Raw genomic sequence first — 26053 nt, 5'->3', positions numbered from 1 at the left:
TTTACACGAAAGGATCCGAAGGAATCGCTTCTATTGCCGCGATATTTGAACATAATTGTATATTATAGAAATAAGAATATATTATAAAAATATTATATATATAGAAATAATATTATAGAAATAGTTTTTAAATAATGTTATTTATTTTAATAATAATATTATTGTTGTATAATATTAATATTTTTGATAATAATTTTTGAATAACGAAATAATATAAATATTATTTTTAAATATGCATAACTTTCAATATTTTATACTAAATAATAATATTATTTTATAAAACTTGTTAATTGTTAATTATTTGTTAAAATTAAAATAAAATAAAAGAATGTGATTTTTCTTTATTGAATTTCATAAATCTTCTTTTAAATATATGAAAAAGATATTTATTTTTGAATACAACAATAAATGAAAAAATAAAAATATAAAAGTATGTAAAATAATACAATTTAACAATCCTACAATATTTCTTAGTATCAAAGTTTATTTTAAATTAACTAATTGCAATATTTCAATAATATTATAATAAAATATTTTTCTTTGTTTGCAATGTTAACATTACAATCTATGTTAATTAAATTATAGAATCAATGATTCTAGACTTTTTTAAGTTTTTATCAAAATAGTTTATAATTAAATAATTACAAATGATTAGTTTTAACTTTGATAAAAAATTTTTATATTTATTTTTTAAAATTTTATTCTGAAAATATGGAAAATATATCATAGAAAATATTATATTCTTTATGTACAAAATATGTATGTTTATTTAAATTTATTCAGGAATATATTTTACAAAACAAAACAAAACAAATATATAAGCATTAAGCAAATCTTCACTCTCCATTCTTTTCATTTTTCATTTTTTCACATCCGTAAATATTTATTATTCATGAATATTACAAGTTTATTACTACATAATTGAAAATTTAATTTAGCACTAGAAAATGGAAAATATATCTAATTCTAGAATATTTAAAAATTATAATAACATAGCTTTATAATTAGTTTTCCAACTATAATAATATTTATTATTGAAAATAAATACAATTTCTAAAGATTGAAAAATAATTATATCTTTGAAAATTATAAAATTAAAGTGTATCTATTTAAAAAAAAAACAATAAAATAGAACAAGTTTTAATAATTTAATTTAAAAAAATAAATATTTTGTTTCTAATTTTATATGTTATTATTCTTTGATATTTCTTTGTTTTTTTTTTTTTTTTTTATCGTAGGTTCTAAATAGCTCGTAGTGCTAGTTCATTAGCGTCGACTCTTTTCTTTTACGTTGGAATAATTAGATTTTGCGGTAGAAGCTAGTGTGTTTTATGTATCATAATTTAAAGTAGTTTTTACATGATTTTATAATGTTTTTGATATTAAACTTAAAATAGATAAAAACGATATTCTATTCTATTCTAGAAATGAAAGAATTTTAATAATATTCACAAATTTTAATTTTATTTTTTAGTAATATTTTTCCGATTTAAACTCTTTTTACAAATATACCTTTTCTATTTATGTTTATATATTTTTTAATATTCTATATTATTATTTAATTAATTACAATAATAAATATTAAGAGTTTTTTTATATGAATCTCCAAAAAGATATCTTCTCTTACTATTTATACGCACTTTCCTAGAAATTCATTTCGATATCTTTCTACAATACAATCACAAATTAAATTAAATGTCTTGAAATATAGTAAATCATATAATATTATCGAAAAACTTTTCAGAATATTTCACAAACTGCTCATGCATTCAATATCCTTCGTTTAAATGTATTCTCTAGATTATACATACCTAATTATAAAAACGGGCTACATTTCGCTTAAAATATAGAAAAGAAAAGAATAAAAAGCGAGTAATTCTCACACACAAAACGTTACGTCAATGGTTACGATCAAGCGAGCATATCGAGACACAACGGAGGGGCTCTGAATGTGCCATGGAAAACAAAAAAAAAAGTCTGATAAAGAGCAGGGAGGAGGAAATAGCGATGGAGATGGTGAAAGAAAGGAAAGTAGGAGGGAAAAAAGTGAGAGGGAGTATTGAATCCTGGGTGTTGTTGGACGTAGCAAGGGGTTAGTTCACGAACAAGTGCATTTGTCGTAACCCCGCAATATTTCGGTCTGTCTTTAATGGATGCACGTGCGCCGAATTCGATTCTGGCTATAGCCATTATTCTCCCTGTAGACACAATCCTGTTGCATTTCGCATTCGGTCCTGCCACCGTGCCCGGATTTCGAACTTGGTTAAAACATGTGTCCGAGAACTCAATGTCACTGCAACTGGGACGAATGTGAATATTGCGAGTTTGTAAAGAAATCAGGGATACTTTCGATGAACGAATTCATTGATATCGAAGAGAATTTATTGATATTTCGTTTAAATTAAGAAAATTATAAAGAAAATTAAGAAAAATATAAGATGTGTATGATATGTATAATATTTAAATAAAATATAAAATATGTACAAAGATTTCTTTCTAAAAAAAAGAAGATTTTTCAATAAAAAATATAGTGAATTTTAAATACTTCTTTTTCAAAAATTATTTTTAATTTATATTCAAATACTTCAAATATTTGTGCATCTTCATTGTCGATGATATTTCACTTGTTCTTATTTACTTTCATCTTTTCTTGTAATATATATATATATATTTTAGAAAAATTTATTAAAAATAGAAGATGAATAAACAATATTGAATTTATTTTTAAAATTTAAAAATTTTGAAACTATTATAATTTTTACATTAATCTATTATCCAATTTTTATTTGATAATGAAATATAATAAAAATATTTATCAAAGAATTCATTATTGTGTGTCGTATATGTTATTCGCTTTATTTTCTTTTTTTCTATACAGAAAATTGAAAATATTATATACTTTTCAAGAAATAGTAAAAATAAAATCATTGAAAGTGTCATATTCGCACAAATTTAATTCTTTCTCATTCTTTATTTTTTATTTTATTTTGTTCCATCTAGTTTTCACATCAATATATCGATTTCTCTTGATTCGCTTCTCGAACCACATTGACATTCTGGCGCTTTCGCTACTACTGGAGTTTTCAAACTTTCGTGCAAAACTGTCGAAACTTTCGGAACTTTCATCCTATCAATCGCTCTACAAATTTTTTTTTTTTCATAATACTTATACGGTCACTTTTCTGATAATTCTCTCAAACTACGTGAATTTTCAACTATGTTTAAACTTAAATAAATAATATTGTTTGTCGAAACTAACATTATATGGAATAAGAACTTTTTATATTTTTAATACTTCATAGAATATATAATGATACATAAATGAATATATGTAATGATCATATAAATGATCCAATTTTTAATGAACTTAAATATCTTTCTCATAAAAAATTATTATAAATAAATGATATAAAAACATAAAAAAATATATACTTCCATATGAAAAAAGTAATAAAGATGTTATGTTATATAAATAAAAATTCCAAATAATTTCATATTTAAAAATTTTAAAGAAACAACATTGAAAAACTTTAGAATTTATTCTATTTATTCGCCTAAATTAATCTTTACGTATAAAACATATGTTTTATATTATTAAATTAATTTTTATTATTATTAAATTAAATTTAATTTAAAAATATTACTTAAGAATAATACATGTGGTTTCTTGATCATAAAGATTCTTTATCGTTCCTCTATATGTAAAATAAACAAATTTATTGCATGAACTAAAAGTAAATTTAGCTATTCTTTTCGTTATTTATAGATACTTCTTTTCACAAAAAGATTAAGCCGGCATTAAAGTGAATCTTCATCGTTTGAACGAAATCAATGTCATCGTTAATCAGATTAAGCAAATGTATTATGTGCTATTGATCTAATGTTGAACTGGAGTTTATATAGCACCGACATATAGCATTGTGCTGATTAATCACCTTTGTAATATTATGAGCAGAACACGTGCCACGATCTCGATTGTTGTCGTTGGCAAATATCAAGAACAAGTCAAATGTAAATCCTTCTATTTTCTCGATTTTTGATCGATTTCAAAGAATAAAGGAATTGGTGTAATTTGTATAAGCGTGTGCTTTTATTTTTTCGCTCTTATATTTATTCTGTCAAGTGAAAAGAATATTTATTGTATAATTATTCTAATTAGGAAATTTTAGAATAAGAATTTTTAAAATGTTTTAAAATAAAATATTTTAAATGATATTAATTTTTTGTTATATTTTATTTCTAAAGTCATAGCATCACAATTTTCATTACAATTTAAAATTTGTAATATGTACATTTGTATATACATTTGTAATTATTTTTTTTAATAATTTAAAAATTTTATATTTTTTTATGTAACAAAAACATGATAATTTGTAATATGAAATTTTAAAACTAATAATATAAATTTCAATTTGTAAATTTCAAATTTCAAATATATCACAGTTAATTAAATTTTATATTTTTAAAATGTATAGTTTACTATTAAATAGCTTATAATTTATCAATTTTTATATCTATTTCCATCATAATATACGATGAATTTTAAAAAAAACAACTACTTTACAAGTTAATTGACGGATGAAATATTAATTCAAGAAGACAAAATATTCTATAAGATTGTTTTTAGAAGTTAATTTATGAGATTCAACTATGCTTATAAAATTAAGAATATTTTGTCCATATATTTAATATTGAAGGACTTAGAAACTTTCGAATTTAATAAAAATAGATCTTTTATATCATTTTACAATAATATGCAATTGAAAATATTTAATCTTTTATAGTGTTTTGCATTCTTTACATTTTTTATTATCCATTATTTTATTGGATTAATTTTTAAAAAATATTTTCAGTAATAATCTAAATGAGAAACGACATATTTAAAAGTAAAATTTCTCAGGTATGTTAAATTAAAAATTCTAATTCTATAATGATACTTTTTAACTAATATTTTACAAAAATTTTAGAAAAAATCTTTAATTAACATCAAAAAATGACTGCATATCATCTATCACATCAGTGTTATTACTAGATATTAGATAATTATTATAATATACTACATTTATTACATAATTTTTAATACTTTTAAATTCTTTAATTATATCATTTATACTTTTTAAATTTTTCATCTTTACAATTTTCTTTATTTCTTTCCTCAAGATATCAAATATTAACTTTGATCGTTTCAAATTCAAAATTTCAAACTTAAATTCGATCATATTGAGAATATTGAGAAACTGAACTATGTGTGTCTCATTGACAAGCATCGTTTTTCCAAATTTTATCATATTTCGCAAGATCCATGCATTCTGAATATACACACGATGACAAGCTAGTCTTATTTTCCATCAAGGTAAAAGTGTAGCTATAAATAAAAATGATACGATCGATTAATTCTAGGTCACTCTAAACGATCCTTCTCTCGAGATTAGTTCGATTCAAAGCACTCCCAAAACCTTCGATGGACCTATGAAGAGGAAGAACTTCTACAATAACACCATATTTCAATTTCAATATTGTTCAAAAGAGAATTCTTATAATTGATGAACTGCGAATAATATAGAAAGTAGAACAGTGTATTTTTCAAAGAATATTTCAAAGAGTGATTTATATACGTTATCGAATCCAACGATAACAAATGATACGCGAATTAAGAAATCATGTAACAGACAATAAGCGTGTTCTACCATTGATAAATGGATGAAGATAGATTTTGATATGAGACAAGAAAATTGTTATTCCGAAGTTATAAGATTGAAAACATCGATAAAATTTTTTTTAGATACCAATATTTGAATAATACCTTATCTTTGGACTTCAATGGAAGTTATTTTGTAATAGAAAAATAAGAGTGATAAGGATACGTGAATATTTTGATTGATTGATTTATATATAATATAATAGATTTATAGTTTAATAGGTTCTAAATTGTTAAAATGTTGGAAGAAAACAATATACTTGTTTGAGTATATTTTCTTTGAATATATTTTATTTTTTATCTAGAATATCTTTTATAAAAATATTTTTTAATTTTTCAATTTTGTTATGAAATTATCTAAAAATTCAATATTATATTCCACATAGAATATAATATTATGTGAAAATACTCAAAACCATCCAATTTCCTTAAAATTATTAACATATTAAAATTATTACATATTAAAATGAAAATATCAACACGATTTTTAAGTTTGAAACAATAATGAAATAAAATTTAAATAATCCTTGAATACACATTTTCTCAATTCATTTATATCGTTGAATAATAGTTTTCGATTCGATGAATGGAAAAATAACATTTCGTAAATTTCAATAATAATAATATTCAAACATATTTGTACAACGATTCAAAAAAAAAAAAAAGATATCACAACGAAACCAATTAAATTATTCAAAAACTAGAATATACATCGATAAAAATGCCACTGGAAAAATATCCATCTCGAAATAATCATCATCCCCTACATCTACAATCAATATCACATCGAAACATAATAAATAATCGTCCATAATAATTCCGCCCGCGACCATATTCACAAACACACGTATCTCCTTGGTGAACCAGACGGTGGATGAGCCTTTTAATAGTTAGCCACAAAGGGAGGCTGGAAAAGATCCGCTTTTCATTCAAACGAACGTTGTCAACGTCGATTTAGATTAATGAAAATGACTTGGCGAGGGGTGTTGAAAAAGTGTTCGCTGGAAGTGTGTGCCGAGGGAACAAGGAAACCTGAGAGGAAGAGCGAGAGAGGGGCAGCACCGGAGACGAGTGTGGGGGAAGGAGAAAGAGGATGTGATAAATAAGGATGGAAGAAGAGAGAGATGATAAATAGAAGGGGGACGTCGCTTACAGACTGGTTAGACGAAGCGCTACACCCTTTGACGAAATATGTGTGTTAACGGGTGTCAACGTGAATGGCTGGTTGGTCTCTTTTTCGCAGCTTCGCCGTCAACGTTCTTCTCGAAGCTGCCTGAGGGAACCACCGGCATGAATGGCGCTCCCCGCGAATGAAAACACGATCGTGCTCTTCCGAATATTCGCACGTGCGATATTCTATGTACAGACCGCGTAGATCGTGGTCTACAAGTGAAAGGATTGTTCGAATAAAAATAAACGGAGATCGAGAGTAGTGTGGAATAATGGCGGATATGATGGAATTTATGGATCGTTGGAAACTTGGTTGTAGAATTTGGTTTAAAAATTTTGAAAAATTGCGTTGTCTGAAATTAATGATAACACGATTGATAATTATATTATTTTAAATGATACGAAGAAGAGATCTTTTAATATTGATATTTTTGTTCATCGCATAATAGTTATTACCATTTTATGACAAAAAAGATTATTCAAATCCGACATTTATGAGGAAAATTGTTCTTAAATACATTTCTATCAAAATTTTCCATTTTATTTTCATATTTGTCACATTACTTAGAAAAAAGAAGAAAATTTTTTTATAGCAACAGGAAAAAAAAAGAAAAGAGAGAAAATAGATTGGTGATACAGAAAAAGTAGCAAAGGAAGCGTATATTTTTTCACATTAAAAAGAAGTCGTTAATATTGGTTCGAGTTAACAACCATACTTCTCGTCGAAGAGTGAGAGAAAGAGAGAGAAAGAGAGAATAGGAGAGAGAATGGCATGTTGTCTCTTTCTACGAGAACGTCAGCTCGCCCACGTAATTTTCACGCGTGGGCATTACATACGCGCCTGCACGCATATGCATGCTCGAGCAAGCGTAGAATGCAGCGGATCACGTGCACCTGATTATCGTGGACAAACGCCTCGTAAACTTACCAGTTCCTGTCTGATGGAACGAGGACTATAATAATACACGATACTTTAAAAAATACGACAAAGCATCCGTGTTATCCGTTTCTCGTTTAATTAAATAGCAGTGCCATAAATTCTGTCTCTAATAAAAGTAACTTGATACAGGAGATAAATTAAAATAAAGGCTAATCCCTTGGTATCTTCTATTAAAATCTTTAAAGGTATATAAAATTACGACCTTTTGGTCGCAGTTATAATATTTCTACAGGATGATGAAAAGAAAAAGATTCGTAACCTTTAAAGTGGATAATATTTGCTCAGGAAAGAAAAGAGAGAAATTTCTAATGTACATGAATGAAGAGATTGATATTTTTATCATTATAATTTTTGTTACATTGTTTGTGTTGTGATTTACATGTTTATTTGAATAAGAATTTCTTAAGACTTTTTTGTATACTGTATTTTTCCACAATCACTACGCCAAAGAATGCAATAAAAAATAAGTAATTAGGATACATTCAGCATTTTTGAAAAAATTATAATGCAACTTTTTAATATAAAACTGTCATATAGTAATATTACTTAATGCATGAATAATTGTATTGTTTGGTTGTTTGAACTTCAAACATAAATTCAGATAATATTATCTATAAATATACATACAAATAATAACTATACCAAACAATTTCTTGAAAAGATACTCATTCATCTTCAAATAGTACAAAGATATAATAACCTCCTTTGTCTGCTTAAATGCTTAAAGAATTAAAATTATATATTGAAACTGAAATAATTAGGAATATAAGAAATATCAGATCTTGTGAGAGATACATTCTCCAATTGTATCTTACTATCGATTGTCTCAATTAATCCATATTCGATACGCGTAATTCTATTAATACGGATGATTAGGACGGAAGATGTTCATTATGAATGACGACCTTGGTAAATACAAACGTTAATTGGTCCATCGACGCGTATACACGTGTAGGTTGACACGTGGTGCTTGATGAAATTGCATTCATAAGCTGATGATCCACGAGTCACGCTGTTTCGCCAGCTTAACTCGAATATACTATTCCTGTTATCCTGTCTATCGAGCTACTATAGTTGGTACAAACTACAGACTAGTAGTAAATTGACTGTCGTGAGACCTAATTCTGAATCCTAGGGAAGTTCGCGTCAGGGTTCCACTGTGAAACTGTCTTCGCCACGAAATTTGGTTTAAAGTTTTGTGCCGGTGTTAGTGGTACGCTATTATCAGTTACGCTACTGTATAAATGTATTATTGATAGTATTAAAGAAAAATATCGTTAAAGAAAAAATAATAGCGTTCATTATTGACGAGTCTCTATCCTCTTGCGTTTTATTGAATTATCGAGGAATTTATTACTTAGCTTGAAGATGCTCTCAAAGTTTCAATAAGTTTTAGTTTAATTATATATATTATTTTATTTTAATACTTAATTTGATAAATTTTTTTCATCTATTAAATCGATAATCTGTTAAAAAATTTAATTCATTTAACTATAATCAATCACTATAATCAATCAGTCAACAAAAATCATTAAAGATTTTCTAAAATCTTTCTTAAAATACTTTAATTTTGTTAATACTTTAAAATAAAATTTAATTCTTTGGAATGGAAAAATTCACGTTTTAGTTTTTTCAAATTACATGATCGAATTTCTAAAAAATTAATGGATTTGTTAATTTATCAAATATAGTTATTATATACCATTAACTGTAAAATAGAAATATTTCTTTTTACTTTCTTTATTTTAATATTGATAACTGACTATTGATAAATCATCTATCAGTTTAAGAAAAATAAAAATGCGTGAGTGTAAAATCAAGAAAATATAGAGAGGATGGTAAAATTCTATATTCTATCTCATATTCTATTCTCGGAGTTCTCGCATTGTCACTTTGAACATATGACATTTCCTGCTTTATCGAGTTACATAAATTCTACTCCCATTCAGCTAGGAAAATCCAACACAGGGCTCATCTATTCGCAGAGTTTTTCTCTTGGATCTTTATCAAATAATCTCATTACTCAATTAAACTAAGTCATTCCATACAAATACAATATTATAACTTAAAACAGTTAATAATTTCTTTTATAATAGAAAAATGTACTATAATAATACATTTATATAAACCAATATTTGTAAAAATATTGTTGTGCAAACAAATGATTGAAACTTAAAATTCAGAAAGCATTTCCAAGAAATTGTCAATTCTCTTAAGATTAAGACACTAATCTCTTCCTTAAATTCAAACTGCTAAATATTGTCATAAATTTATTAATTCATCTCCAAAATTGAAATTAAAAAATGAAAGAAAGAATGTGATTTTTACAAAATTGATTCATATTTATTTCTCTTCTCTATATTACTTTCCATGATGAATAAAAAAAATCATAATTTTCCATTTTCTGAATTAAAAATAATTCAATTCGAGGCCTTCTAATTGTAATTCTATAATTCTAAGAAACAAAATTTCACGTATCCAATGATTCTCGAATCCGACCACGTAGCTTGCATCTTAACTAACAAAAGCAGGCGATAACTCGCTAAAGCTTCTGTATCTCGCCATCTATTCACACAATGCACATTTCCATTGTTCATGGCCACCATCGAATGAATCGCCGACTACCGAGCCTATCTCTATCGTTGCGTGGTTTACATTTCACGAAGCATCAGTGGTGAAAATTATTATTGCAGAAACGCAACGGCTTTGCACTACGTGTAGAACGCGAAATTCTATCGAGGATCCGATATCAGAACATGCAAAGGATTATCAGTGAACGGTGAGAATGCTCGAAGGCGTGGTCTCAGTGCCCCTTAACAAAGACAAACGATTTTAATACAAGAAATTTGCATACACTAATACATTCGTATAATTATGTTTACCTAAGAATATACAGAGTGGTCCAAAACTTATGATACGAACACGAATTCAGAGAGATTCTACGACATGAAATAAGAATATCAAGAATAATTAAATCGCGTGGGAGACTTCATGAATTAATCAAATTTGAAAATTTTTCAAAAGACAAAAATCGATAAATGATTACACGAATTTGAATTTATTCGAAAACGAAGCATTGTAAAAATTTTTATTCTATATTTTTGTTTTATTTTAAATGAAATATAGAATCTTTCCAATCTCGTTTGTATTATGAATCATCACCCTATATAAGCGATTTCTGTATAAATTGAAATTATTTCTTGTTCCAATTAACTTGTTTTATTATCATTCAACTATGCATTTCTATGAAAATGTTTCATAATTCGTGCCTAGCCTGGGTTAAACTTGCTTTTAAATTATGAAATTTTTGAAAAATGTATGCTGTGGCAAATGCATTCGTAGAGCAAAGATCGCAAAACTAAGAGAAATTATTAGCTTACACAATTATAGTTCAGTGCATTGTAAAAAGCATAAATAGAAAAACTTATCAATTGTTATTACGAAAGAAAAAATCTATTAATCAAATGAAGATATACAATTTTAGAACTTATTCATTGATATACTTGTGCATCCAAATTATACATTACAGCAGCTTGTAACTTGAATTACGAACATTGTTGTCAATCTACATAATTAAACGCACTTACATAATCCCTGCCAAAACAGTTCGAAAGTTCATGAAACAAAATATCGACAAAACTGCATCGAGAAAGTAGACAAATTTAATCAACAACAATTCCCTGTATCGTTAAATTCGAATAAATTCCTCGTGTTCTCCATTGTCAACATTGCCTCCGGCAACCAACAACATGGCCGCGATTTCCAATGAATCTCTTGGAACTAAAAAGTTTTCGAGTGGACGGCTTGTTCAATTTACGATACTTTAAATATACATTCTCAAGAGAGAGATATTAACGACGTATATAAGTTCGATAAGATCTGTATTGTAATAATATAGTAATGATTTGTAGTATAAATATTGCAATTATTGTTAACTTGTTAAACTTGTTAATTTTTACTTTCAATTAAAATTAAGATAAAATTGAACAAATAGAAATTTGAATACTAACACAATATTACTTTTTGAACAATTGTGTTAATCAATAATATCATTTTAATAATATTAATATATTACAAACATTGAATACATAATTTCAGATTGTAATTTTTTATAGATCTTCTTTTTCCTTTTCCAAATTTGTTCTTGGCATCCAAATGAGAGATTAAAAATAATAAATAATGAATATTATTATACGTTATCAACTTCTTATATATTTTTTTCAAAATATACTTTTATCTATTAATATTATAAATCCATAATTATTGTACAATAAATTATATTCTTTAAAAATCACGAAATAAATTACGATAATTTAAATTTCATTTAAATATAGATGTACAAAATTTTTGATATAAATATTCATTGTTATATACAGATCAAAATCTTGATATTTCTCTATCTTCTCTTTCATAGTTTGTTCGCTCATAGGAACATAGGTGACACGAGGAGGAATAAAGTAAGCGGAAGCAGAAGGGTGAAGAGTGGTGAGAAGCCAAAAATAGGAAAGAGGGAAAGCAGAGAGGAGCGACTCGAACCCATCATTGATCCACAGGAGAAATATACGCCGTCTACATCGTACTTTGATCGCGTAAACAGAATATCCCTATCCTCTTTCGCCCCTTCCAACTTTTGTTTCCATCGACAGTTGCAGAATGTTATGTATACGGGCGTCCAAGTGTCCCTCACTTACACATCCACCCGCCCTTCTAAATATTGACTCTCTTAGAAATTCTATTTGCAGGTTGCAAGCTGATACGAGAATGGTGGCGAACGTGTGGATCACGCGTTGAAATCTAAATCTTATATAAGTGATGAATATCAAATAGATAATCTTTGCTGATATTTTGATTGATACCATTGAGGATATTTGCTGTGACTATATAAATATTTACAACCTTTCTCGTGTGATTCCATTTAATATTATTGTTTTGTGTAAATGAATTGAAAGAGCTTAAAGATATTTTGTTATATTAACTAGAATTAAATTTAAATTGTAATTTTTTAAAATAATTTTTTTTATTTGATAGTAGTAACAGTGATAGATAAATATAGACTTTAGATATTAATTATTGAAAAATTCTTAGGAAAGAGCGATATTTAATAAAATTTAGAATAATCACAACGAAATTAAATAATTTATTGCAAAAGTAATTTAAATATATCGTATTATCTTGTGGTATATTTATTAATCACGGATTTACCATCTTCCCTTTAACCATGTAAATCAATATTACGAAGATATTACCAATTCCATTATCTATATGGATATTCAATAACATAATATGTATTGGCGTTGTTATATGTGTGTACATGTGTGTACATGCGTGTTATATTGAATAGTGTTCATCGTCGATAACGAGCGTCGTGATTCCCTGAATTTCGACATACCGCCAGCATCGTATTCACACATCAACGTGATATATATAATGTAGTCGTTTCGTTAAAAATAAAATTTTGATATTTAATAATAATTACGTAAATATAAATTTATTTTTTTGTGCGCGAATACGTTAACTAATTTATAGCAGCACGTTATAAAAATATATACAATTAGCAAATTTATAAATCAAGATTTCAGATTATAATTTGCAGAAACGTTGTCGTAAATTTATTTTAATAAAGAAATTATTTAAAATCTTCAATAATTTCTATCATATTAAAATAAATGTTTGTACATTATTATAATGTAAATGTCACTTTCTTGTGATATATCGTTGCATGAATAACGAAATATTAAAATAATACTGAAATTTTTGCAATTATGTTAATTGTTAAAAATGAATTATTTTTTATATTTATTAATAAGAGTAAAAATATGAATAAAAAAGTATTTTTCATATTATTTTAATTCGTTTTTCAAATTGGATATTATAAAATAATGTAAAATAAGCAAAATAATAAATGTTTACTTTCATTGTTAAAAGTAGTAGTAAGATGAACTGATTAATATTATATTATATCTACGATATAATTGAATAAAATAATTATAATATTTTGCTTCAAATTTGCTCATGTTCTCTATTATATTTAATTAATATACAATTATTTTGTATAAAAATTGTTATTTTTATACAATAAACATTATTACTGAGATATTGAAAAATTCATTTTTGTTGATTTTTTTATTTCTAACCCCACCTCGTTTTTAAAATCGATTCAATAAATCAAATATTTAAAAAATGAAAACTTCAAAAATACATTTATTATACAGTGACGTAACTAAAAAAATCACAATTTTAGAAGAATCGATTTCAAAATTTCGAATATAAGAATACATGAAAATACCAAATCGAAAATTCGTAGTTTGGAAACTCATCAATAAGATTCTAAATCGAAAGAAAAATAATAGAAATAATGGCTTTTTCTTTTAAATCCATAAACAAGTGATTATTCAAATTTTGAATTAAATTTTGCATGTGATCGAATCCATATTATTTTCCCACCAATATCTTGAAACTCAGCCTCATATTTGCTTTCCTCGCGATATCAATGTCAAACGTCGCCGCGAATGAATTCAAGCCGGAAATTCGCATGGCCGGAAACAGATCCCGTACACCCGCGCCCAAGCAAGGCAACCGGATTGTAAACACGTAAGCAACGCAGGAGTGACAAAACTTGGGACGAGGGAGAAATTTAGCGAAACTAACGCGGGCTGAACGTATCTCTGTGTACTTAATGACCGCGTGGAGTAGTTGTGCGGTCATGGAAACGGAAGTACGACACCGGAAGGCATGCGACGTTCGGGAGAGTTCGGTTTCGACTGATCAAAAGCTTTAATTGGGTTTCTGCCGGAGGAAATCTGACGTTGTCGTCCTCCATTTGTTCCCGTGACGATTTTCCAAAATATTTTCATCGAGAATTTGATTATTCCGAATCGATTGGGAACAGAGTGCGATTATTCCTACGGTACTATTTTCACTCTGGTGTTTCTGACTAGTTTTTGGTTGCTCATCTTTGATTCTTGAATGAATACGATATGGGGGAAAGTTATAATTGTAATTTATAATTGTTTTAAATTAAAATTTTGGAATAAATTAGTTTTATGAAATAGGAAAATTATTATTAAATGTTTTAACTTTATTTCCTTTTTTAATCATTAATCATTTAATTAATTTATTAAAAATTAAACTAATCAGAAGCTATGGATATTACTTCTTTACAGTTCATAAATTACTACTAAATAAAAAATATAACTATTTTTAAAAAAATAAATATGAATTTTAATCATAATTAATGCGAAAAAATAAATTAAGAGAATTGTTACATAATTGTACATAAACTGGATCAAGATTAAAAATGTAAATATTTAGTAATAATTTAAAATTACAATACTATATGGTAATAATATTTTCTAAATTTTGATTGATTTCTCGTTTTCAAGAAAATCACGATACAATTGGAGCAACGCATTCGTTCTAATGCCAATTTACCGAGATACGTTCGATATTCGAATAAATCAGTTCCGTAGCTATTCATATAGCTAGCCTATGTTGTTATACAATTGTTATTATAATTTGTACGTCATGCTTAGCGGCACGATACAATATAAATACATAACCGGAAGGTAACCAGCAAGCATGAGTTCAAGTTTCGACTCGGACTAATCAAAAGCTCTAATTAGGTTTCTGGAAACAGAAGATTTCCATTGATCAGTCCATCTCTTGTAGATTTTCCATATCGATTATCGTATCGATATATAAACAAAAATTTTAATTTTGAATCAATTTTACACATTTATCATGCTAGACATTAAGGAATAATATTTTGTTCACTGGTCCAATTTTTTTAAATATAGATATTTATCCACGAATATGAAAAGTTTTGAAATTAATTTTACGTATGCTTCATGTATGAATTATTTATTAAATTAATAATTTTTCTTACTTTCTCATAATTTCATGATTTTCTACTCACTATTTCCTAAATTTTTTCAATCTCTACTTATTCAATTTATTAATTTCGAAGGATAAATTGATAATGATTAAAGAAGATAAGATGAGAATTTGATTGAATTAAAATATTCTATGATATAAAGATTAAAAATGTTCAGATATTTGACTAAAAGAGATTGTTGAAATACGATATATATAATATTTTAAATATAAAATAGTAGTAAAATAGAATAGATGATGTTTGCTTGAAATTTAGGAATTATAAAATATAAAATTTTATATAAAATTTTAAATGTTTTCTTATCTTTAAATGTAGAACAATTTGTAATAAAATAAAATAGAAAACTGTTTGTTTTGATTTATAAAATCTACACTAGAAAAATATATTATCCCTCAATACAATCGATACAAAGAAAACTAGATAGACCAGAATTGATAAAATTTCGTTGTAAAACTTTACAACAGAATTGTTTAAAAAACCGCGAAATTCGTTTGAACAATCCTGAATGGATTATCAATGACTCCATTGTTCGAGTTTTGTAACGAGCGGAAAATCGAAAGTGGCACGAGCGAACTTAAATTAGATTTTCTTTGCGGAGGTCCAACAACAGTGCAAGAAAAAGTAGACAAGGCTGAAATATACGTGGGCAGGATGAGAATGATGAAAGGAATGTGGAAAGCAAGAGAGGAACTGAGACAGTTGTCACGAATATCGCAATAAAATTGAATATTCATCGGTTTCAAAAGAAATCAAAGCGGGCTGAAAAGAACATTGGATTGTTCCGCACTTTCTTTGTCCTAGTTTACATCGTACATTTTAAATCGTATCACGATTGTAATAGACTTGAAACTTTTTACCGAATTTATGCATCTTTCTTGCCTAATTTGAATAGCTATTTCATTTAATTTTGCTACGAAATTTTTGAAATGTCGATCACAGTCATGCAAAATTTGGAGAACAATGAAAAGTATTGTAGATTGTTTGTTTTTAATGTTATTATTAAAAAAAACATTCATGAAAATTAAAGGATTAATATTTGATATAATATTTAAACATTTTCATAAAAATAATCGAATGATTAAATTTTAAGGAAATTAAAATTTATATTAAACAAGAATTAAAATTATCATAAAAATGTAAAAAGTGTTAAGTGTTGAGTCTTTCTATGTGTAATATATCAATTTTGTACGACAAGTTCAAGTTTGAATTCGTTCTGTGTAATTCTGAACTAAATTTAAATGAAAACTTTCTATTAAATAAATATGAGAATTGTAATTTTATGATAAAAATAATTCTATATATAATAGAATGTATTAGAATTAAATAATTGGATAATTCTTATTACTATAGTTTTTTTAGTTTTATAACTTTATTATTTTATATTAATAATATAATCACAAAAAGACGTGTGTATATAATTTTATATTTTAAATTAAAGATAATATTCAAATTGATTATTTTGTTAACAAAATAATAATTGCCTAATTCATTAAGTAGTAATAGTTAATAATTGGTCAGACGTAAATGAAATGTTAGATTATCATTTCATCAATAAAATGAAGTTTTTTCGTACATATGTAAAGTATTTTACATATTCTTTATATATAAATATTATATACAAAATACAAAGTATTTATATTTATTTTCCAAATATTATTAAATTTGTAATTCAATATTATATTAAATTCATATGATATGAGTTTTACTGCATTCAATAATTTTATATTTAAAAAAATATCTCATTTATTATTATTGTTAATTTTTGTAATGTTTGAATAATTATTTAATAAAATTTCTTTCATAATATGTATGTATTATTTTATGATCATATTTTTCAATATTTGACTATACAATAAGATTATAATATAATATAATATTTAAGGATTTTTTTTAAATAATGAATCAATCTAAAACATAAATTTTGTTTTTAATCTCTTTCTATCAGTACAATACCATTTATTATTTTATATTATACATATATTTATATTTTTCAGTGATATTTAAAAATTTAATGTAACAAAATTTCCTTTGTTGATGAAATTTACACCGATTATGAAATTTCTTCAAGCAATATCTCCAAGAAATTTCATATACTCTATACATATAAAAGGATTGCTCCGCAATGAAGGAAACTTGCTTCCATTAAAACGTAACTTTATGTATAAATTCGATTTCCTAAAAAGTCTGAATGAAACGATGAAATTCACGAAACACTCGAGTTTTTCATTATGAGGCGAAGCAGAATTCTAGGGTTTCCTCATTTCGTGCCAATAATTCGTTACATCTTAAAGGATTAAATTTAATCAAGGACGAATTAGCTATACTCGTATCATCTACTTTATTGCTTCTCTCATAAATATTAACAGAATATTGCAATTAGATATTTTTTGCTATTTATATTGACTTCTTGGTTACAACACTTCAGTTGGAGAGATAGATATTCAATTTCGTCGAAAATATAAAATATATTTCAGAAGCCATTATTGACAATTATGTTTTTTATGATTTTTCTATGAAGATATCAATTAACGATGAAAATGTTACTGATTCGAATAAGTTGATAATTTTTTAAGTATATAATTATTTAATAATTTTAATAATTTTTCATCAGTCAAAATATATTTAATTAATTTGTTAGAATATTTAATATATAGTATAGTATTGAATTAGTTATTGTTATATGTTATTTAATTTTTAATTTAAAAACTGTTTTGATTGATTTATAAAACATAGTGTAAAAGATAATATTTAAAATATTTTATTATAATGAATTTTATAAGACTGTCAAGAAATATACAATATTTATAAAAGAAAAATAAATCTTGTATAAGAAAAACACAATTTTTTATTTATTTTAATTATTTTTTTTTTAATTTATATGAAATTAAGATATACTTATAACTATTAAAATTTAAATATCTCCTTTCTATTTTTATTATTTGTATAAAATATCATGATCTTTATTAATCTCAAAGATTTTTCCATTCTAAGGAACACAGATTTCATAAAAAGAAGTTTATAAAGATTTTGAAAAAAATGAGGTTTGCAGATCTATGAAAAAATCATCACTAGATCAGAGTCTGCAGTCGTATGTTAAGCTTGATTCAAAATTGAACGTAAAATAGGGCAACGAATGAGATTTTTTAACACGAGAGCACGAAACTATCTCGAACAAAAAGTTTCAAATTCGCACGCTGCAGCCTGTTACAAAATTAATTTTGAGAACTTTCTTCCTTTCAAGATATACTCGGCTATCATTCTTATAATATATTCGTCTTGTGCACCGTTCCCATAAATCCTATAATGAAACCTATAAATATTTTACTGTTCTCGAGCTTTTCATATACTTCTATGAAAAAATATATCGTCGATCTGAAGAACACAGAAGGAGTCATTTCTCAGGAGATGAAAAAAATCGATTTTCTAGGATACAGTATATTGAATTTTATTTATTTAATATAAATAATTATTTAAATGATTTTCATTCACTCAGATATCATAAGTAAGTAATAAGTATTTGACTTTTTGCGTTCTTTTTTTCTTAAATATTTAATATTTAATCGAAGCAAATTAAGTGATATGTAAATGTTGCATTACCCTTTAATGGACCTTCATATTAGAAAGTTTAACTACAAAAAAAAAACAGAAAACTAAAAATCATAGAAATTTCTGAAGTGGATCAAAACCAAGCGATTTTAAAGCGGTCAGTCGTAACTCAAGCTACTTGTTGAACATCGATCCCCACCCAACAAACGTGAAACGTTCAAAACGCAACAAACTCCCTCGAGTGGTTCGTTCAATGTGATTCCTGTATCAATTTACAAATCCATCGTGATCAAAGGACTAGCGAATCAACAGAACACCTCTCCAACCTCTCGGTATATATTTTTCGACGCACCTTTCACCTGAGCAAATCTTTTCTTTGTGCTTAAATACATAAATAAAGCTTAACTTTAATTAGTTGAATTAAGATTAAGATTCCAAACTATTTTTATTCTTTCAATAATATTAAAAAATTCGAGCGAATGTTGATAATAAAATCAGCAACATTAATTATAAGATATCCGTTTGTCTGATTCTAAATATTCTATATCACTTGTTTCATTATAACTATTCTATACTACTCATATTTTGCTTGATTATTATTGAATTGTTGAATGAATATTACTTGCAATTTTCAAAGAAAATTTTTAATTTTGAGAATTATAATGAGATTGATATCTTGATTATTAGATAATAATTGAAAAATGAACATTTAGAATTGAAATAATTATTCACAGGATAATTTATGATTTCAAAAATAATAAATTATTATATGAGATGCTTTCTAAATTTTACTTGTTAAATTTGGAGATTTTTATCTTATGCTTAATATCTTATATCTCTTATGCTTAATTTCTTTAAATATCAATCATTTATTTAATAATACAACAATTAAAAAATTAAGTAAAACTATTTCAAACATTTCAAGTCTATAAAAATGTTTTCATCGGATCAAAATATCAATATTAAATATTCACAATTTAGAAACGCACTCACAAAATTCTACCAATAAGGAATAAAAGTAACAATAATTTTTCCACCCAAATTTTGAATTGTGTCATCGTTGCAACGAATGCATAACGCATCGTAGAAAATCCTCGCGACTCTCGAGCTCGAAAAGAAAAGGAATAAGAATCAAGGAAGTTTCACATTCTGACTACGCTTCTCAGATTACAGGTGTCTGGAAGCACGTGTGGATGGCAGGAAACCGTTGGATCCGTGACGGGAACGCGGACAAGCCTCCCAACGGCCCGGGGGCTAGGTCAGACCGATTTACGGGCAACGTGCCAGCAAGAGGGTATCATAAACCCTTGTATTCCGATATACTGCGACGTCTGTGACCAACCAGTTCCATATCCACGCTTCAGGGATCAATTCTGTCGTTACCGGTCCAACGATTCCCGTAGGAGGAACGGTGCATTCGCGATTTGCATGCACCGGTGTCACGCACCTGGTTAGCCAAATACCTTACGACGACAAAATATTCGAAATTTGCGATCGAGATGTAAGAAGCATCGTGATTATGCACTTTTTATAAGCAAGAAAAAGAAATGTTTTGGGTATACAGAGTGGCTATGATAAAAGAGAAAATAAAATATCAGTAATATTTAAATAAATATCTTAAAATGGCAATAATAAATGGAGAGCAATACAATTAAAAAGAAATTTATGATAGTATTTCTGATTTCTGTTAGATCGTAATTGGGCACAACTTATGATTGAAACTAAATTATTTAAATTTAATTGAGAAATCTAAAAGAAAATAAAGATTTACTTTGAAACGAAAAATATCTTAGATGAAGAATTGAAATTTGAAATTTGAGAACGAATTTTATTTGTATTGAAATAATTTCTCATTTTTTATAAAGAAATTTAGAAAATATTTATAAATATGGAAGTTAATGAAACATTTTATTTTAATATTGTTATGAAAATGTAAATTTTGAATTATTTTATAAATATAAAAATAACTATATCAAATTAAATTGTGTATAATACACAATAAATCAATTGTAAACTTTACATTTTGATTGTTACTTTCAAGCTCTAATTTCTTGAAATAATATTTTAATATTATATTATATTTTAATGTAAATCTTTCTGTATGTATATAGATTTAATATATTTCTTTACATAAATATATCTGCTTACATATATGTATATAAAGAGATTTATTTATGGTTCACAATACACCAACACAACTAATTCTCGTTTACTGTTCTGCCCCTTCTAGATTAACGAGAATATGACGTATACACGCATATTCTGTGACATTTATCTTTACACCCACACATTTTCCCTTTCACTTCTGCCTCCCTTATGTAATTTATATAAATTTTGCAAATGTTCAGTTACGTCAATTTACGACCATGAATAACATTGTATTTTCTTTTTGTACTCTAATCAAACATATTATTTCTAATAATTTAAATTCTATAATAAATTCATATTGATACAATGATACATTTTCTATAGTTATTTAAATAATTCATCCTTTAAATATAAGATATTGTTAAAAGAATTAATCTCGGATATTGTAAAACATTTTCCTTTTTTTTTGTAATTACAATATTTCTAATTTTCCTTTTTACATCCTACATGAATCTATATTTGAATTATAATATGCGAACAAATTGAAAAATAAATGTAAAATAATAAAGTGAATTCCTCTTTCAAATCTACAGTAACAATGATGAATATCAGGCTATTTTGGGATGAAAAATAAAGAATGTAGAAAATCGATATTTTTCGTTTTATTTTATGCGAGGAAACTTAAGCTTGGGTAATTGCTCTTCAGCTAAAGTTCTGACTCCTTAATACTCTTTATTACACCAAGTGACTTACTGCACTAGATTGAAAATTTTTCTTAAATTGGGCTAATGTTTATTGATCGATATTAATTTGGATGAATGGAGAACATTTATCTTATTATTAAGAGGCATTATGAAAGAGCTATTGGGTTAGACTTTTTATTGAAATAATGTAGATTTAATATCGAAAAGACTATTTGTTTAAATTATTAACAGAGTATGATTATATCAAAAGATTTTTTGTTATTTGTACTTATGAATTTTCAAATATTTAGTATTATTATTATGTTCTTTTAATATTCTATTCTATAATATATAAGAATAATTATTCTATAATATATGAGAATAAATTAAAATTTATTTTTGAAATTAATGTGAATAAATTGAATAAATATATGTATCTGACATTTATAATTTTAAAAATTAAAAAAAAATAATATGATACGTATAAATATTATAATTTCGATTATTATAAATATTTACATATTAATCACAATTTTTCATTAACATATATTTCCATTATTCAAAAATAATCTATAACTTATAAACGACCATGACTTTTAATAATTCATAATTAAATAAAATATGAATAAATCATCGTACACATTTTCATATAATTTGTCTTTTTTATCGTAATATATTTTCATTATTCAAAAAAAGATGAGATTTAAACTAATTAAGACAGATTACCTCGATTAATTTTATAAGAAAATATTGTCATCATCATCAAAGATCCCATCGAAACGAAATCAAAAGGAGATTTTAATAATATTAAAATTTCATTATCTCTTATAAATCATCGTATCATGAAATCAGCGTATCAAAAGATTCTCATATATTTATGCAAAAATAATTTAAAACGAATCACACAAAAACGAGGATTTAAAACATATGAATTACCTATAAAATAAAATAATTTTATCGAAAATGGGTTAAATGGAACATATGATTTCATATCGACGTCTGAGATATATAATTCGATCATATCATCACAATAAATGTTTTATAAGATCCTGTTTAAGAAAGAAAGAGAAAAAGGGATGTTTGCATGCAAAGCATCCGCGCATGAACGCGGGTAGAGGCACGTTCATGAGAAACTTCGAGTCGAAATTCGAAAGCGAACTTTGCCACAAAGTATTATGAATTCTGCCATTAACCCGAATATCTTTCAAATATATGTAAAACGATTTCTCGATCTACTCGTACGTGGTACTACTTGTATCTAAAATGGATAACTTTTGAATGTGATAAATTCCGTTGGTGAAATTATTGATATCATAAATTCGATGAAAATTTGTAAAATTCATTTCTAATTCTATTTTCATGAAGAAAAATTTATTCATTTCCATAATATCCATGGAATAATGAAAAATTATAAAATAAAAAAAATAGGATAATAAGAATGGGTCCTTTTCACAATCAAACTAATATTATTAGTATTTTACAATTGTAAAGAATTTTAATATTAATAAATTGTTTAATAATAAAAAGTTTAATGATAGAATAATGATTTAATTTTCTTCTTTGAAGATTAAAGTAAAATAATAGTTATTTCATCAAATTTCTATCATTTTTCATTCAAATTTCAGACTTTATTTTCGAAATATCATTTTTAAAAATATAAATCATTTTTTTTTTTATTTTGATTTAATAATACCAAAGATTGAATATAACAAATCCATTTAAATTAAATAGAAATTATTATCCAAATATAATAAATTCATAAAAAATCAATGTTATTAATCGCAAAAAATTGTTCAGAATCACTTTCAAAATTAATTTTCATTATACGAGAATACGAACCACCAATATTTATATTATCATTATTATACAATAAAAAATATATGTAAGAAAAAATTGCATCACATTACAATATTTAAAATACTATCCCGTTTTATCTTTCATCCCATTAAATAATCAAGTTTTCACAATTCTTCTTTTCAAAAGAATCCTTTACGTTTGCGAAAATTTATCGTTTGCGCCAAATGAACGCAGCGGAATTTCAAGGTGATTATAACCGAGAGAGAATCGATGCTCTTCGTCCGATATTATTCAGTTCAATCAAATACCGCTTTAGGCATTCGGGTCACTTGCCTGGGTACTCCGCCAGGTACGTACTTCCCACTTACGCTTATATGCACGTACGGATTACGGCGGGGTGTGTTGACAACTTATCGAAGATCGATCCTCGAATACGCCATAGCAGGCATCGATTGTCATAACTCACATAACCAAAGCGACCAATCACAACGTTCCCGACGCGTGTTTTCCGCATTTCGGCAAATACACCGGTCATTATCACATAGGGATTGATCCATCGAGATTTTCATGAACAAAAGACTGGTGTGTTTAACGATCGATCAAAAATCGATTAGGACAAATTTGAGAAAATAAACTTTCTAAATGAAATGAACTATAGATACTTATTCTTAGATAATTTCTGAAATATCTATTTCGAGTTACAATGATTGAATTATTTTATTAATTCTTTATACAAGTTCTTATACAAGTAGCAGTTTATTTAATTAAATTGTTAAATTTGTGTGACAAATTAAGCAATTCTATTTGAATTTCTTACTTACAATTTTGTTAATTAAGGGAAGGAAGATTTGATTATTTAAGATTAAATATTAATTGATTATTATAATATTTTATGCATATAGAATATTTCAGAAGATATATTTTTTGATAATTGAGAAATACTAAGATGTGCTAATTCCTATGTTAGACTATATTATATAAAAATATTATAGTAACCTTTTCAAATTAATAAATAGAATTATTCATGTGATATATTCTTTTAATAAAAGAATTTCAACTGCATAATATTTAAGATACATAAATAGATACGTAAAATTAATGCTTAATGATATAAATAAATTAAAATTTAACTATACTTGATTGAAAAAATGTAAAAAAATAATATAATCAAGTAATAATATTATAAAATAATTATATAACAAATAATTTTTATTCCGTTTATTATTCTAAAATATAATTTTCATTATTTTTAATTTATTTAAAAAAAATCTCAAATGATAGAATTAAATGCATTTTATTCGATTATTATACCATCTTTCACGTAATCTCTTCGTCAATATCGATACAGAAATCATTGTAATCTACCTTCGGCCAGGCAGCATATTCACAAAGTGAAATGAACCGTTCGATTCAGAGGTAATTTTCACAGTGCGGACGAGATAGGATCGTTTTATAGAGTGTGTTTCATATGCATTGTTTCTGCGGTAGTCACGTCCATTATCCGTGACTGATTTAACAAATCAGAGGTAATGCAGCGACTGATTTCCAGGACATGGAGAATCTCGAGTTGACCGTAAACAATATGCGTGGCTTGCTTTGTACTTTGTGACTTTAAACACATCCTATGTTCTCTAACAAATTTGTTTGGATTTTCCTCTTCTTTGCTCACTTATGGAAAATTTCAAATAAATATTTATACGAATAATTATTGAGAAAAGTTGGAATAGAGAATAGAGAAAACTGAAACAAAAATATGCATAAAAAGAAATAAAAATCGAATAACGGTAATAAATTGCAGTGCAATTCTCACTCAATTCAAACTATTATTAGCACGATAGTTTCCAGATTTCGGACAAAACGATCACACGTATGTATAGTTGATTTCTTTTTTTTTTTTTCCAAAAAACGTGCAACAGAACGTAGAATATCGATATTTTGATGGATAACCTACTTTTTTTTTTTTTTTTTTTTTTTGCGAGAATGTTTAGGAATCCGAAATTGGGTCAATCCGAAAGAGAAAACGTTTGATTGAAAATCACACGGGAAGAGATGGAGGGAAAAACATCCACAGGCTAAAAGTTTTTATTTTGAACCAATATGTGATCAACTTAATTATATGAAATATTTGTGAAATATTTGTATTCAATTTTTGTTTGCGTATAACACTAATTATAATAATCAATAAGAGCTATTGTTAAAAGAGGATATTAATTTTGAAACGAGCGATAGCTATCGGT

At 26.0% G+C, this 26053-nt stretch overlaps 1 protein-coding gene across 4 annotated transcripts in view; it reads right to left on the bottom strand.

The window, feature by feature from the left end:
• The window catches only part of nAChRa6 (nicotinic acetylcholine receptor alpha6 subunit), a 349900-nt gene that overhangs the window by 246390 nt on the left and 77457 nt on the right, over positions 1 to 26053 (bottom strand). The gene's annotated exons all lie outside the window — the stretch shown is intronic.

This window comes from Apis mellifera, linkage group LG2 (assembly GCF_003254395.2).
Source record: "Apis mellifera strain DH4 linkage group LG2, Amel_HAv3.1, whole genome shotgun sequence".
Classification (NCBI taxonomy): domain Eukaryota; kingdom Metazoa; phylum Arthropoda; class Insecta; order Hymenoptera; family Apidae; genus Apis; species Apis mellifera.
The sequence above is the reverse complement of the archived record's forward strand: the minus strand, read 5'-3'. Positions and strand labels throughout refer to the sequence as shown.